Source organism: Urocitellus parryii, chromosome 11 (assembly GCF_045843805.1).
Source record: "Urocitellus parryii isolate mUroPar1 chromosome 11, mUroPar1.hap1, whole genome shotgun sequence".
NCBI lineage: Eukaryota > Metazoa > Chordata > Mammalia > Rodentia > Sciuridae > Urocitellus > Urocitellus parryii.
In genome coordinates, this window is record NC_135541.1 from 43148339 (window position 1) to 43161887 (window position 13549).

The following is a 13549-nucleotide window of genomic DNA, read 5'->3' on the forward strand; positions in this document are numbered from 1 at the left end:
CGATGTTCCGGCAGGCAAGCCCCGGGCAAGTGTCTGGTAGAAGGACCATGTGCCATTCAGGGGGCACTAAAGGTAACTAAAATTTCCTGTGCTACCGCAGCCACTTCTGAAAAGAGAGTGGAAACCAGGGTGATAAAGAATACAAAGAGGCTTGCTAAGAGTGATAACAATATTTACTTCTGATATTAATTCTCGGTACCAACTCCTACCTTCTTACTATGAGAAGAAATCCAAGTACAATGAGAGCTGAGAAAGGGGAAAAAAGTGTTTTATTTATTTTATTTGTGGTTTACTCCTAGATGCACTCCGCACATCAGGCTTGAAATTAGAAAACATTTCTGGTGCAACTGGATGAAATCTGCTTTAATGAAATTATTTTTGTCAAAACAACTATCTACCATAATACCATGATGCTAAATGGGTAAAATAATACCTACTAAGGAAGAGATCAGAAATAAGAAAGCAAAAAGCCACCAAATTTAACCTCTTTGGAACTTAGAGTTTATGATCTGAATCAGTTTATCAAAATATTTGCTCATCAAAAATAGGATTGAAAAAAATTCAGTGGATACTTGGGCTGTCAGTGCTTAACTGTTTTAAAATAATCACAGTTCAATCACTCTGAGAAATAGTGGTAGGTAAATTCTCCCATGCTCTGAAGTGCCCACATTGAAGGTCTTGATGTAAGAGCTGTAGAGTTTCACTGGTAGGTTCCTGGGGATCAAAGAATTGCTTATGTTCAGAAAAAAATTAGGAGATGTTTGGTACGCAGCTCTTATAAAGCTATTTCTGCAGTTTCTCATGTCACTTGGTTTAAAGGAATAAAATATAACAAGTTCAAGTCATTCTCTTTACTTCCTTTCCCACCCCCATCCCTTGATCCTAAATAAAATGGTTGAAATTCAGCAGTTGTCTAGAGTTTTTCTCACTTAAAAAAAAATTGTTTTTACAGCCCTTCTTATTGATAGGTTCATACTGCGGTTGGTTGATTTTTTTTTTTAATGCTTAAAAAAAAAAAAGAACGTGTGGTTAAAAATCCCTATTAAAAAAAAATGGCTGAGTTACAGTAAGGAAATCAGAAGTGATTTTCCCTGATTAAGGAGGTACCCATGTCAAGTTTAGCCTGAATTGTGTTAAACTGAATGGATAATGACCGATTATTTTCTAAGGATGGAGAAGTCCAGAATTAATTTTTTTAAAGGCAACAGAAAATATAGGGTGTGCCTCGCCTCAGATACAACTTGTAACATGTCAGTAAAGTATTTATTTACTCACATGAAAACACACATCCAAAAAAAAAAATATATCAAAGGACTTCGAAGGCTGTCATCTCATATTCAGATCCTTTCAGAACCAAATTAACTAATAATTTAATTTAAAATAATAATAATAATAAGGTAAAGAAGGAGAAATATTTCCCCCTAGAATTGTTTTTACTCCTTGGAAAACCTGTTCAGCTCTTCCCAGATTTAGTTCTAGACTTTTTCACTTTGCTTCCAACCGAGATGTGTAAGACAGCAAAACTGAACTAAACATTTTTTTTTTAAATGCACAGCTCACGTTCTTGAAAAAAGTGGCTGTGAAAAACAGATACTGAATCAGACTTAAAGTCGAGGGGGGGGCGGGTAGGGGGAAAAAAAAAAAAAAAAGCCCAAAACATTGCATGATAGTCTCTAAGCAGTTCCATCTGTCAAGCAGAAATTTTAGGCTAATAGCCTGTGGCGATCTCCCTCCGCAGTCCACTACCTGCCTTTGTCCTATTAAATCTCTTTATTCTCCTTAAAAAAAAAAAAAAAAAAAAAAAAGAGGGGGGGATTGGTTGTTGGAAGGAAAGGAAAAACCTTGCAGACCAAAATCATCTGAGTGATGAAGCCCTAATTTTAACCACCTCCCTTTGATGTGTAGCAGTGGGCTCTTGTTTTTTAAAAAGGAGAGAGGAGACAGTGCTAGCAGCAGAAGACTTTTCATCTCCACTTCACCTTGCCACTGGGTCTGTGAGAGATTGGTTCATTGTCAAGGAGATTTTTTTTTTACCCATGATTCCATATGGTATGGACCGGACTACATGTTGCCCCACATGCCACTGCAAATGTTTTCTCAATTAGGTGTCTTATCTCCCGTGAGTTAGCATCAGATGAAGCTTGCTGACAGCGTAATGGCAGGGAAAGCTTCCGACGGCTCCATCAAATGGCAGCTCTGCTACGACATCTCGGCCAGAACTTGGTGGATGGTGAGTTGGCAGCGGGGACTGCCTTTTTTTTTTTTTTTTTTTTTTTCCTTTTCTACTTTCCCTCCCTCTTTGACAAAATGTCCCAGACCTCACATTCATCAAACTCACATTTGATTTTTTTCACACTCTTCAGTGAGGCAGTCTCACACTGCTTCCTCTTGCCACCCTCCCTCTCTCTCTGCCACTCTGCAACTTGAGTTCTCAGCAATGCTTGCCCTTGTTTTCCATGGGACAGTATTTGAAGGTTGCTATTTTTTTTTTTTTTAAAGAGTATCAGAAGTTTTAAGGTGGAAGTGTGGGTATTTTTAGTCAAGCCGGTCTTGGGGTAGAAAATGAAATGTTTCTTCTGCCCCCCTCAGCTTTTGCCCCTTTCTCTAGTTTCACGGCCCCTTTAGTTTTGTTTTCAGGGACTAGCGGGTGTGTGGTTTTCCTTGGCTTTGGTATTTTCTTGGGATGCATGTTGGGCACTGGGGAGAAGCCAGCCCTGGTCTTGCCCCAGTAATTGGGTTGCTGGAAGTCACCTGTGAAATTGCCCTGGGTCCCCCCCAACTCCCTGTCTCCCATTAGGGAACCAGTAGCTCTCATCTAACTTTTCTGCATTTATTTATGTCAGAGTTCTCTTATGAACTCTAGCTCTGAGTGGAAAAGACCCACACATCCTTTCTTTGTAGTTACTGTGGATACAAATAAAGTTTTAATAAAGTTCTATCATGCGCCCGCAGAATGAGTTAACTCACATGTCATGGTCAACCAGGCCAGACAACCTTTGACTTCTTGGATCTATAAGAGGTAGAGTGGGTTGGGAGGATGCACAATAGCTCATTGTCACAGGAGAGGCAGGTCCTGTGAGGAAGAGAGTCCTCAAATCATTACTGCCCTCGTTAGGGTGGTGTCCGTTAAGGATTAATTCGTTAGCAGTGCATTTCTAGTTTTCCGTAATTATTATTCTTGCGGCAAGCGTGAATTCTTCCAGGGAGTGAAAAAAAAGTTTGCTGCCAGGACAATGAATGTATTATCCGTTCCTAACTGGACCGTGAACTTCAGCTCATTTCACATAGATATCAGTTTAAAAAAAAAAAAAAAAAAAAGACAGAGAGAGTAATGTTGAAGGGGGAGACTGGCGAATGGAATTACAAAACAGGGCATGGCTGCTTTCACTGTATGAACTGCAGAAAGAGTTCTCCCTTCCCCTTCCTGGACCAATGGTGGTATCATTTTGGCAAGTTTTAGGAATTTGGAGGACTGAGAGACAATTAAAAGTGAACTACCAGCAGGATTCTATTCGGCTGCTTCTTGGGATACAGTGTGTCCATTCCAAGGACTTGAGTAAAAGTGGTTGTGGGTATGTGTGTACATGTGCGTTTTAACTTGCAATTTCTTAACTAGACCTTAGAAACTTTACCAGTGATTTCAGGACAATGTTCCATGCAGCTTTTGGCTAATGAGACTAGTGGTAGACTATCCACTTCGACCCTGAACTTTTATTCAGGGTATTTATTTTCCCATTAGCGTTTCTGCTAGCCAAAAAAAAAAAAAAAAAAAAATGGTTTACTTGTATGTGCTGATGTCGCCTATTGCTTTACCTTCTGCAGCTTGTTAAACACTAGAAATGAATATACTGATTGGTTTGGCTATTATTTTCCAGGCTAAGTTGTAAGCTTAAAAAAAAAAAAACTATGCTGATGTCATTTTCTTGGGGAAAGATTCTACTTCCTTGCATTTCAAGAGCTCCTAGATTTTATAGACTGTTACTTTTTATGGCAAATTGTGTCATCTTTTTCATTTCTTGCAAAGATCACCAAATGTTTCTTTTTTTAAAACTTGGAAAACTGTCATTTCTTTTTTGTAAAGTTTACTTGGAAGTTGCTTTTCATTTAAAATTATTTTACAGATGTTTTACCGCCGGGAATATAACATATAAAAGTGGTGGAAACATTTAGCAATGCAGTTGACTAAAAATAAACAATGCTGAAAGCTCACATGCTGCTGTTTAGGCTGCATATTGCAGGAAAGTTTCTCTCTACTTCTCTGCTTCTAGGGCTTTGCTTTGAAAAGCGTGAGAAATCAGAGCAATCTTTACAGAAGTTATCCTAGGAGATAAATTGATTTTTTGTTTGTTTGTTTGTTTCCCTTAAAGTTGACCACATGCCATTGCGTTTTAGATCTACCAGTTACAAATAACTCTAATGTAAATTTCCCACTATGGATGGGAAATTGAGGAAGGACTTTGATGAAGGGGGAGAGGACTAATTAAAATAATACACATTTCACATTTTCTCTTAGATCTCTTTCCTTAAATAGCACTCATGCCCTCTCCTTCCACATCCCCATCTCACTACCCCAAATAATTTTCCCCAAATAACTGAAAAAAAAAATTAAACGTCCCCCTGGCTGATAAGATTCTCTAAGCAAAGGACAGTACAAGATCTGAGTTTCACACTAAAGGCAAATAAAGCTTTAAAATTACCTCATGTGTCATCTGGCTGCACAGACTCCGGTTCATAGTGGGAACCTCCAGCGTGGTCGTCCCAGCATACAAAGGCAACTCAGTGAATACCCCCTCCGCCCGTGGAGGCTCGGCCTCAGCTGCCAGCTCCGGGATATGCAATTTTGCTTTTTAATGAATCGTAAACAATTTGTATGGCAAATGAGTTTGTTTGTTTTAGTTTGGGGGCATATGTTGGACCAGGTTGTAGACAGTCGTTACCTACTGCAGAATTTTAGGTGAGAATGGATAGAGCCCCAGATCATTTTTATTTTTCTAAGTAATAAAGACACACTAGGATGAAAGAAACTGGTTAATAAAAGCCTGAGAATAACAACCTCTCTTTCTTTCCCTCTCTATCCCCACCCCCTCTCATAACTCCCATTTACAGTTGGTTTTTAAGCACACTTTTTGATAACTAACTGGGAGTCGGTTGTCTAGATCAATCTTTAATTCTTTTTAAGCATAAATTTTAGCTTTGTCTTAAAGCAATGACTTTTGTTTGAGAAATACTTATTTTATAATGTGAAATACTGAGAAGGAATATCTTTGTCCTCTATCACTGTTTTTTTGGCTGAACCTAATGTTGTCTTGATGGACGTGGGATATAAGAAATGATACATCCATTTATTACATCCAAATGAAGCAAGCTAGGTCTCTTGATATCCTAAAGTCAAATGAAAACTTTTATTAAAACCCCTGGAGTGGTAAACAACTTAGAAGTTAACAAGCGACCAGGGTTCGAGCATGTACATTTTAACAGTAATTACCTTTGGCGCTGCCACTTAGGAGAAATCTTTTGATATCTGAGCCACTTCTCTAATGCTTTAATCATGCAAATCAAGAAATAGATATTACGTATCAACTTAATCTAGCTATGTTGTGACATCTCTAGTTGAAACCTTCCCATAGTAAACTAAAGAAAACCCTCATGAAATTTTTCTCTATTCCAAATGAGATGGGAGCACCCCGGATGCGTGTCTATGCTTCAAAATTTAATTCTGTCCAGTGGAATTACCTCCATTCTACCCACACAGCCCTAACATGAAGGCAGAACAAACACTCTCCTCTTTGTAATTGATTTAGTCTATGGGAGAATTTTGTGTGAATCCCAAAATACACTTGTCTTTCTTCTGACATTCAACTTAAAAACTCGTGGTGACTATGGAATGAAGGCTACTAAATCACTCTAAAACCCGCTTCCCCCCTGCCAGGTCCCCAAGCACTGATTATGGGAGCATTTCACCTTAGGAATTGACATATAATTTTCCAATCAATAAATGTTTGTCACCTGATTTGTATTTTTACAATTCAAACTTTGTATATCAGGAAAATACTTGGGCAAGAGGGATATGCTGTGCCTTGTGTTGTAGATGTTCATTTTTAAAGTATACATGTGAAAATTAGCAAGATACTGCTACAAAATGCTGTCTTACTGTTTTTGACAATTAAAAAAAATAAAAAATAAATTTAAAAACCTCAGCTTCAGCCTACTTGCCAAATGATTGGCAACCTTAAGTGCTGCAGACATAAAATTCAGAACCCATATTTCATGAAAACCTTCTGTTGTTGTTCACATCTTAATTTGTATTTACCACTTTAATTTTTAAAATGTTAATTCTCAACTGAACAACTTTTGTTAAATGGCTTTTTTCAATATTCCTTTGAAGACTTTGCCTAATAAAAATTTGTCTAGAAACTTACACTCTTTCATTATAATGATGAAAATAACTTGGAAATTGCTGCAATGGCTATAAATGAAGACTCAAAAAGAAGAGATTCAGGAAATAATAAAGCATATCATATTCTCAGCACCTGATAGATTTTTAAAAGAATCCGTGGCAAATATATTTATATACCTTGCATTTCATACATTTGCACACTTTATTTTTAAGTATTTCTTTCAGAGTGCAGTGGCTCTATCTGAGCTTATTTTAAAATGCACAATCTTTAAATTTTATCCACCATTGTAAATATGTGTAACTATATTAGTTTCTAAGAATATGCATTAACTTCAAAGGTTTCCATCTACTTTAAGCATTATTCTCTCACAGAACTAAAAATAATCAATTCTGAGTGAAATCTGAATGAGATAGAGTTTTCCTCTTTTTTTTTTTTCTCCCCCATACATTAAGAAGTTATCCTTATCATTTTCTTTTAGGTTGGCCCTGTACTCCATCCTTTAAAATAGCATTTACTATTCTTAGGGAGAAGCAAATACATTAAACTATGTTCCTTTTTTTTTCTTTAAATCTAATTATGATCCCAGAGTGAAATGTGATTGGTTACCTAAACTAGCCTATGTACGACTACTATCTTTTTAAAATCTGGATTTCCGTTGCTCATATTTCTCCTGTGAACTTTAGACAGAGAAATAAATGCTTTGTCTTATTTTCTAGTTGATTTTCCTTCACCTGTCCTGAATATTGTCAGGAATGTTTCTAATTTAGAACCAAAAGAATCAGGGGCTGATTAGAAGACAGGAAATTGGGGGATTAAACTGTCTGGTTGCACTTCCTTTACTTATCAGCACTCAGTAACTCACTCTAGATCACAAACTCGACAGGACGATTTTTACAATACATTGTCCCTTCTTGGTGTTTGCACATATATACTGCCTGTGAAGGTGTGTGTGTGCACATGCACAAGCATGCACGTATATCTGTGTGTATCTGTGTGTGCACTCATGAGTATTATGAGAAAAGAACCAGCAGCTGGTAGTTATAAGCGGATGCTTTTAAGTGGGTTAGTTTTGAACCCAAAGGGCTTATATCATGGGCATGAAAGTTCATTTAAAGACTATAATCCCAGGATATTCATGAAACTTTCTTATTAAAACAGTTCTGTGAAACCAAGCAAATAGTGATATACTATAAGAGGAAAAGCAAGGTGCACTATTTCAGAAATGAAAAATAGATTACAGAAGCATTTGTGCAGTCCATCTCTCCTCAGGTCTGCTCAGAATTGCAAATACTCATATTTTGAGTAGGGGGGGGACCCAAAAAAGTGTGAGGAAGTTAATCTAACAAGCTCCCCAAAGCATTTTGAGATCCCTTGGCACCAACTGAGAAAGACTGGACTCTTTCTTACAGTGACAGCAGGTCTGAATGTTTCAGGTGAGCATATTTATGAAGTGGGTGCTTGGCATGCAATGAGATTAAAGATGAGAACAGAACATAAGGATTCATATTATGTCATCAGATCATTTAATATTAAAAACAAATAATAAAACAAACCATTGATCCAGATTTTTACTGTGTTGTATACATTTTCAGAGCTGTGTTCTAGAAACCAGCCTGAGAATTCTCTTTCCTGATCTCACTCTGCTCACCTGTCTGCCATCAATAAGTATTTGCTGATTTGATTCCAGAAAGCTCTCTTGATGCACAGGTAACAGTTGTTCCTGCTTCTGATTATAAGGGTGGTCTCTATTGAGATACATAGAAGGTAGAGAAGACTAAAGTGTGATATGGCAAAATGAGTTGATTCGTTAAACTGGTAAAGCTGGGGGTTAAAATATAAAGGCTAATTATGGCAGTCCTTCATTCCTTCGTTTACTCACCAAAGGCATATTAGTGAGTAAGGGCCAGTGGGTACACAATCAGGGCAGCTTCTGCCACCTGCCATTATGCAGGCTTTAAAGGTACTAAGGAATCTTGGTACCTAGCTGAATATTTCACCCTAATAGATAACATTAATTGATTATCTGCTAGAATTGGTGCTAGGTGCTTCATATATGTTTTTCATGGAATTCTTATAACAAGGCTACTTTACATATAAGAGAACCAAGATTTAGAAAAGGTTGCCCAAGATCATGCCTATGCTGAGGAGGGCTGCTCAGATTGTGGAGTACACTTGCTTACCTGTTGGCCCAGTTTGTCTTAAATTAATGGATAACTAGGATGCAGTGCTATTCAGAACTTTACAAGAGTAGGAATATCCATTAATATGGATGCCATGTTGGGCACAAGTCTGTTTGCTAAGATCATCCAGGCCAAAAAAGTAGAATGTGTTGAAAGAAAAAAATAGGATGCGAGTCGAGTCTTGTGATGCCTGGCTCATTTTCCAAAAGAGTTGTCCATATCCTGATATGCAACAGAAAAATCTAGTGTCATCACCTTCTAAAGAAACTCAAGAGAGACCTGAGAGAATCTGCAAAGAACTCATCTAGTCATATGAAAATACACTGTTTCATCAGAAATTGCATGGTTCAGGGAAACTCAGTGTGTTTAAGTTCTTGCTAATATTAGGGACATTTTTCTGCAAGTACTGTAATCTTTATTTAGCAAATTTCACTTACAGTTTTAAGTGGGACATATTTTTTTTTAAGGCTATCTTTCCACAGAAAGTTTCCCGACTTGGTGTCCCCCATCCCTTCTCTTTAATAAGCAGAAATGCCAACAAAGAACAGTTTTGGTGTTCAATATTTTTCCTTGCCACAAGAATTGCTAATTAAGGGTTTGTACCAATGCAGTTTTCTGTAAGAGAAGACAAAATGCAGGATATATATTGCCTAATGGCAAAGATCTTAATATACTTACTATAAGTAAACATCTATTTTCCAGACAACTGCTGACTATAAACAACGTGTCTTAGCCAGAGTTCCTTAATGATGCCACATGTTGGACATATTTTTTTATTCCTTATAATCCAAGTTCCTTGTGTGATCCTTGATGTGCGCATGCTAAAACCCTGCTGGCTATTTCAGATGGATGATAATTGGGAATAATGACCAGGTCAGAGGTGGGGATGTGTAATCCTGAGCAGAGAAGCCCTCTACAAAATCAGAGTTGGGGCGGGGGGCTCAAAGGAGGAGGCCAGCCCTGGTAAGCTGAATCAGACACTCAACTCATGCTGCCGACACATTACTCATCCATCTCCCTATACAGCCAAGGTGTAGACACAAATCTACACCCATCTAAGGAGTGGGAATGCTTCCATTCCTAGGATAGTCCCATCTGCCTTTCCCCATCCCCCTCCACAGATACATGCTTTTTAGTCCTGCTGATGTGATTGATGTCTTAGCAGCTGAGTTCAATAAGCTCCCCCTTCAAATGTCAGAAAGGTAAGCATTGTCAGCTAAACAACTGATTGCATCCATTCATGTAAGAATCAATTAAAATCATCATACATTGTTTGGTTGTGTCTTATTTTAAGAAAACAGTAACCTTTGTCCACATTTTATAAGCATGTGATAAATAACCTGTTAATAGGTGTTATGCTCTGACCTCCTCCCTAGTAAATAGGAAATCCTTGAACACTTGTAGTATGTTGTTCAATACTAAGGTCCAAGTCTGTACAGTGTTCGTGGATAGGATTGTATGAGAAATTTTTAAAATTGCAAAGCATTGAGAAGGAAAGTAATGATAGAAGTGGCTGCTATAATTTCTCAATTGAATTGTCAAGAAAGAATAAAATCTAAAAGAGAAGGTCACAAGTGCAAATATCTTCAGACCAGACAGGTCTGCTAAGTAGAAGAGGTAATAAGGCTACAAAAGTATGGCAGGGAGTGGGGAGTCTGTGACCACCTGGGAAATGAACCTGGTACCACTACACCACAACAGTTAGTACAACACTGCACTAGACAAATAGCATGCTTCCATCTCTGGGAGTCAAAAGCTATTAAGTATACAACCAGGGGTCGGAAGATTGAATGAGATGCTAGAATTAAAGTGGTTCATTCAAAAAGAAGAAGAAAAAAAGCAGGCAAGAGATGTAAAGCAACTGCCCCTGGGAAAGGAATTACAGCAACTTAAACAGCACAAACTGCACTATAGGGCAAACCATTCGTCTCTGATCCCCTCCTCCTGGCAAGTAGGTATAGGTGGGAGAAGAGAGGCAGGGAACCATGTGAGTATGTCAAATAGGAATGGAGACCTCGAGGAGGGAAGGCACTTAGCACACTGGGGAGCTGCCAGCTATTGGGGGATGCACATGGGATGCAGAAAAGGAAGCCTAAGGACTGCCCAGACTGCTGAACTCACCCCAGGTTCTTCCACTCCAGCCTCAGATTTCCAAAGTAGCCATAGCATCCTGAGGGTTTTGTGGGCTATCAATTACAAAACCAAAAAAAAAAAAAAAAATTCTTCCCCAGCACACAGGCCACAGGCTGAGGATCATGCCCATTTCTCCACCTAGCAAATTTCACGAGGCCTGCCAGGCCTGATACAGATGAAGGCTTCTGTGAAGTCTTCCCAGGACTGCTCCAGGGCAAATCAAATCACTCCCCTATTTCTCCCTCCCCTAACAACCCCACAGCCCTTTGCTCATTGTATTCCCACTCTGGTTAAATTGTGCTGGAGTTCTCTGATTAGCGTCCCCCACACTGCACTGTTTGTTCCTTTAGAGTCTAAGTGACGCTTCTTTTTTTTTTATTGGTTGTTCAAAACATTACAAAGCTCATGATATATCATCTTTCATACATTTGACTCAATTGGGTTATGAACTCCCATTTTTACCCCAAATACAGATTGCAGAATCACATCGGTTACACACTCACATTTTTACATAATGGCATATTAGTGTCTGTTGTATTCTGCTACCTTTCCTATCCCCTACTATCCCCGCTCCCCTCCCCTCCCATCTTCCCTCTCTAACTCATCTGCTGTTGTTCAATTCTCTCCCTTGTTTCCCCCCCCCTTTCCCCTCACAACCTCTTATATGTAATTTTGTGTAACATTGAGGGTCTCCTACCATTTCCATATGCTTTCCCTTCTCTCTCCCTTTCTCTCCCCCCACTAGTCTCTGTTTAGTGTTAATCTTTTCCTCATGCTCTTCCTCCCTGTTCTGTTCTTAGTTGCTCTCTTTATTTCAAAGAAGACATTTGGCATTTTTTTTTAAGGATTGGCTAGTTTTGCTTAGCATAATCTGTTCTAATGCCATCCATTTCCCTGCAAATTCTATGGTTTTGTCATTTTTTTAGTGCTGCGTAATACTCCATTCTGTATAGATGCCACATTTTTTTTATCCATTCATCTATTGAAGGGCATCTAGGTTGGTTCCACAGTCTAGCTATTGTGAATTATGCCGCTATGATCATTGATGTGGCAGTTACGCTTCTTCATATAGCAAGTGCCCAGAAAAATGTAGCTCAGCAGGTGGAGAAGCACAGGCCAGAAGGGCTAGTGGGCTCTCCATGATCGCTTCCCCCAGAGCATGAGCATGCAGCAAAGTGCTGCCCTGCCCTGTGCTTTTGGAGATTGTTTTTCCTGCTACCTGTGTGTGGATACTAGGCCCCCCCCAGTGCTCCACACACCAGTGAGCTCATCCTCCAGAGGCCCTGTGAGATCACGCTCATTCCTCCCGCTACACCAATGGGGAACCTGAGTCCATTAAAGATGAAGAGGCCAGTAATTCTATTGGCAAACAGTAGCTGTGATTTCCACTCCTACACCATGCTGATGATAATGTGCCTAGCACTGTCATACTCTGACTTAGGCTCAAAAAGACTAGGGTCATTAAACAGGGCCCAAGTTTCATCCCATTTTATAGAAAAGACTGGAACCCTAGAGGCTAATGTTCCCTAAAGTCAAAATGGAGTCTAGAATGGGGTGTCTAGTAATCTTTCTAATAAGTAGTGATGGTTAGTCACAGAGTATGGCATCATTTCATTAAAATCAAGGAAACATTTTCATTTTCCCATAGTGGTCGGTTAACAGGAAATTTTCTTTCTTTCTTTTTTTTTTCTTTTTTCTTCTGTGTTCATTTTCATTTTTATAAAGTGAACATGTGTTATTTATCTATAAAAGTGATATTAAACCAAATCATACTGCAGACAAATCCTCTTCTCATTGATCTCACATGAACAGTAATAGCACCAGCTGCAAACACACATGGACATCCTGAGAGTGTGGATTTGAGGATTGCGTATTTTCAAAGTCCAGTGATGCCCATTTCATCCATTATATTTTGCACTTAACTGCTGCTTTTAAGACTCCTCTTCCTGTCATTGGTCAGGTAGCTCTTCCCATTCCCCAGTGAGGCAGCCGTCAAGAACATAGACTTAGACTCAGGCCGACCTGGTTGAATTCTAGCCCTACTGTGGATGAGCTGAATGACCATGAATGGAGTGACCAGAAACATTCTGAATCTGTTTCTTGATCTTTGCATTGGAAATATAATAGCCAGAGTATATTGATCATATTACATATTACACAAGCGAGAAACATCTTCCTCTTGATTACTCCATGTATGTAACTCAAAATAAGTCCTATCAAATTTGGCTCCTAAATAATTTCTTAAATCCATCCACTTTCTCCATCTCCGCCACTCTCCCCCATCCAAGGGGCCATCTTGTATAGCCCACATTACCACAATAGCTTCCCTATTTGTTTCCCTGCCTCTGTCTTTGCCCCCTGCCTTTAGTCTTCTCACTGAACACTAAGGGATCTTTTCAGATACAAGTTATCTGTCATTTCAATGGATTACCCCTGAGCTTAGATAAAGAGCAAAATCCTTCATAAGGCCTGCATGGTTTTGCCTCTCCACGCTTGTCTTGAGACATTCTTTTTCTCCCTGAATATATTCCAACCAGTTACTCTTCTGTCAGTTCCTCAAAACCCCCAAAATCTCAGATGCTGTGCACATTCTCCTTTCTCTAGAAAATGTTTCTCTCTGTAGTTACCATTCCATACTGACCATTCCCAATACCAACATGAATTCCCCAGGAAGCCTTCTTCAGTCCTCCAGCGATGTCAGAGAACTCTGGGTCTGTTGTACACTCTCAGAGCACTCCAGACATTTCTTTATATATAAACAAATAGAGCACTGTTTGTATTCATAAATGTATGATTATGTTATTGCTTTCTGTTTCTCCCAAAACACTGTAAGCTTCA

General features: G+C 38.9%; 1 pseudogene; it reads left to right on the forward strand.

The window, feature by feature from the left end:
* The first annotated feature begins 2155 nt into the window (after window positions 1-2155).
* Window positions 2156-13549, forward strand: part of LOC113195619 (large ribosomal subunit protein eL32 pseudogene) — a 37404-nt pseudogene continuing 26010 nt past the window's right edge.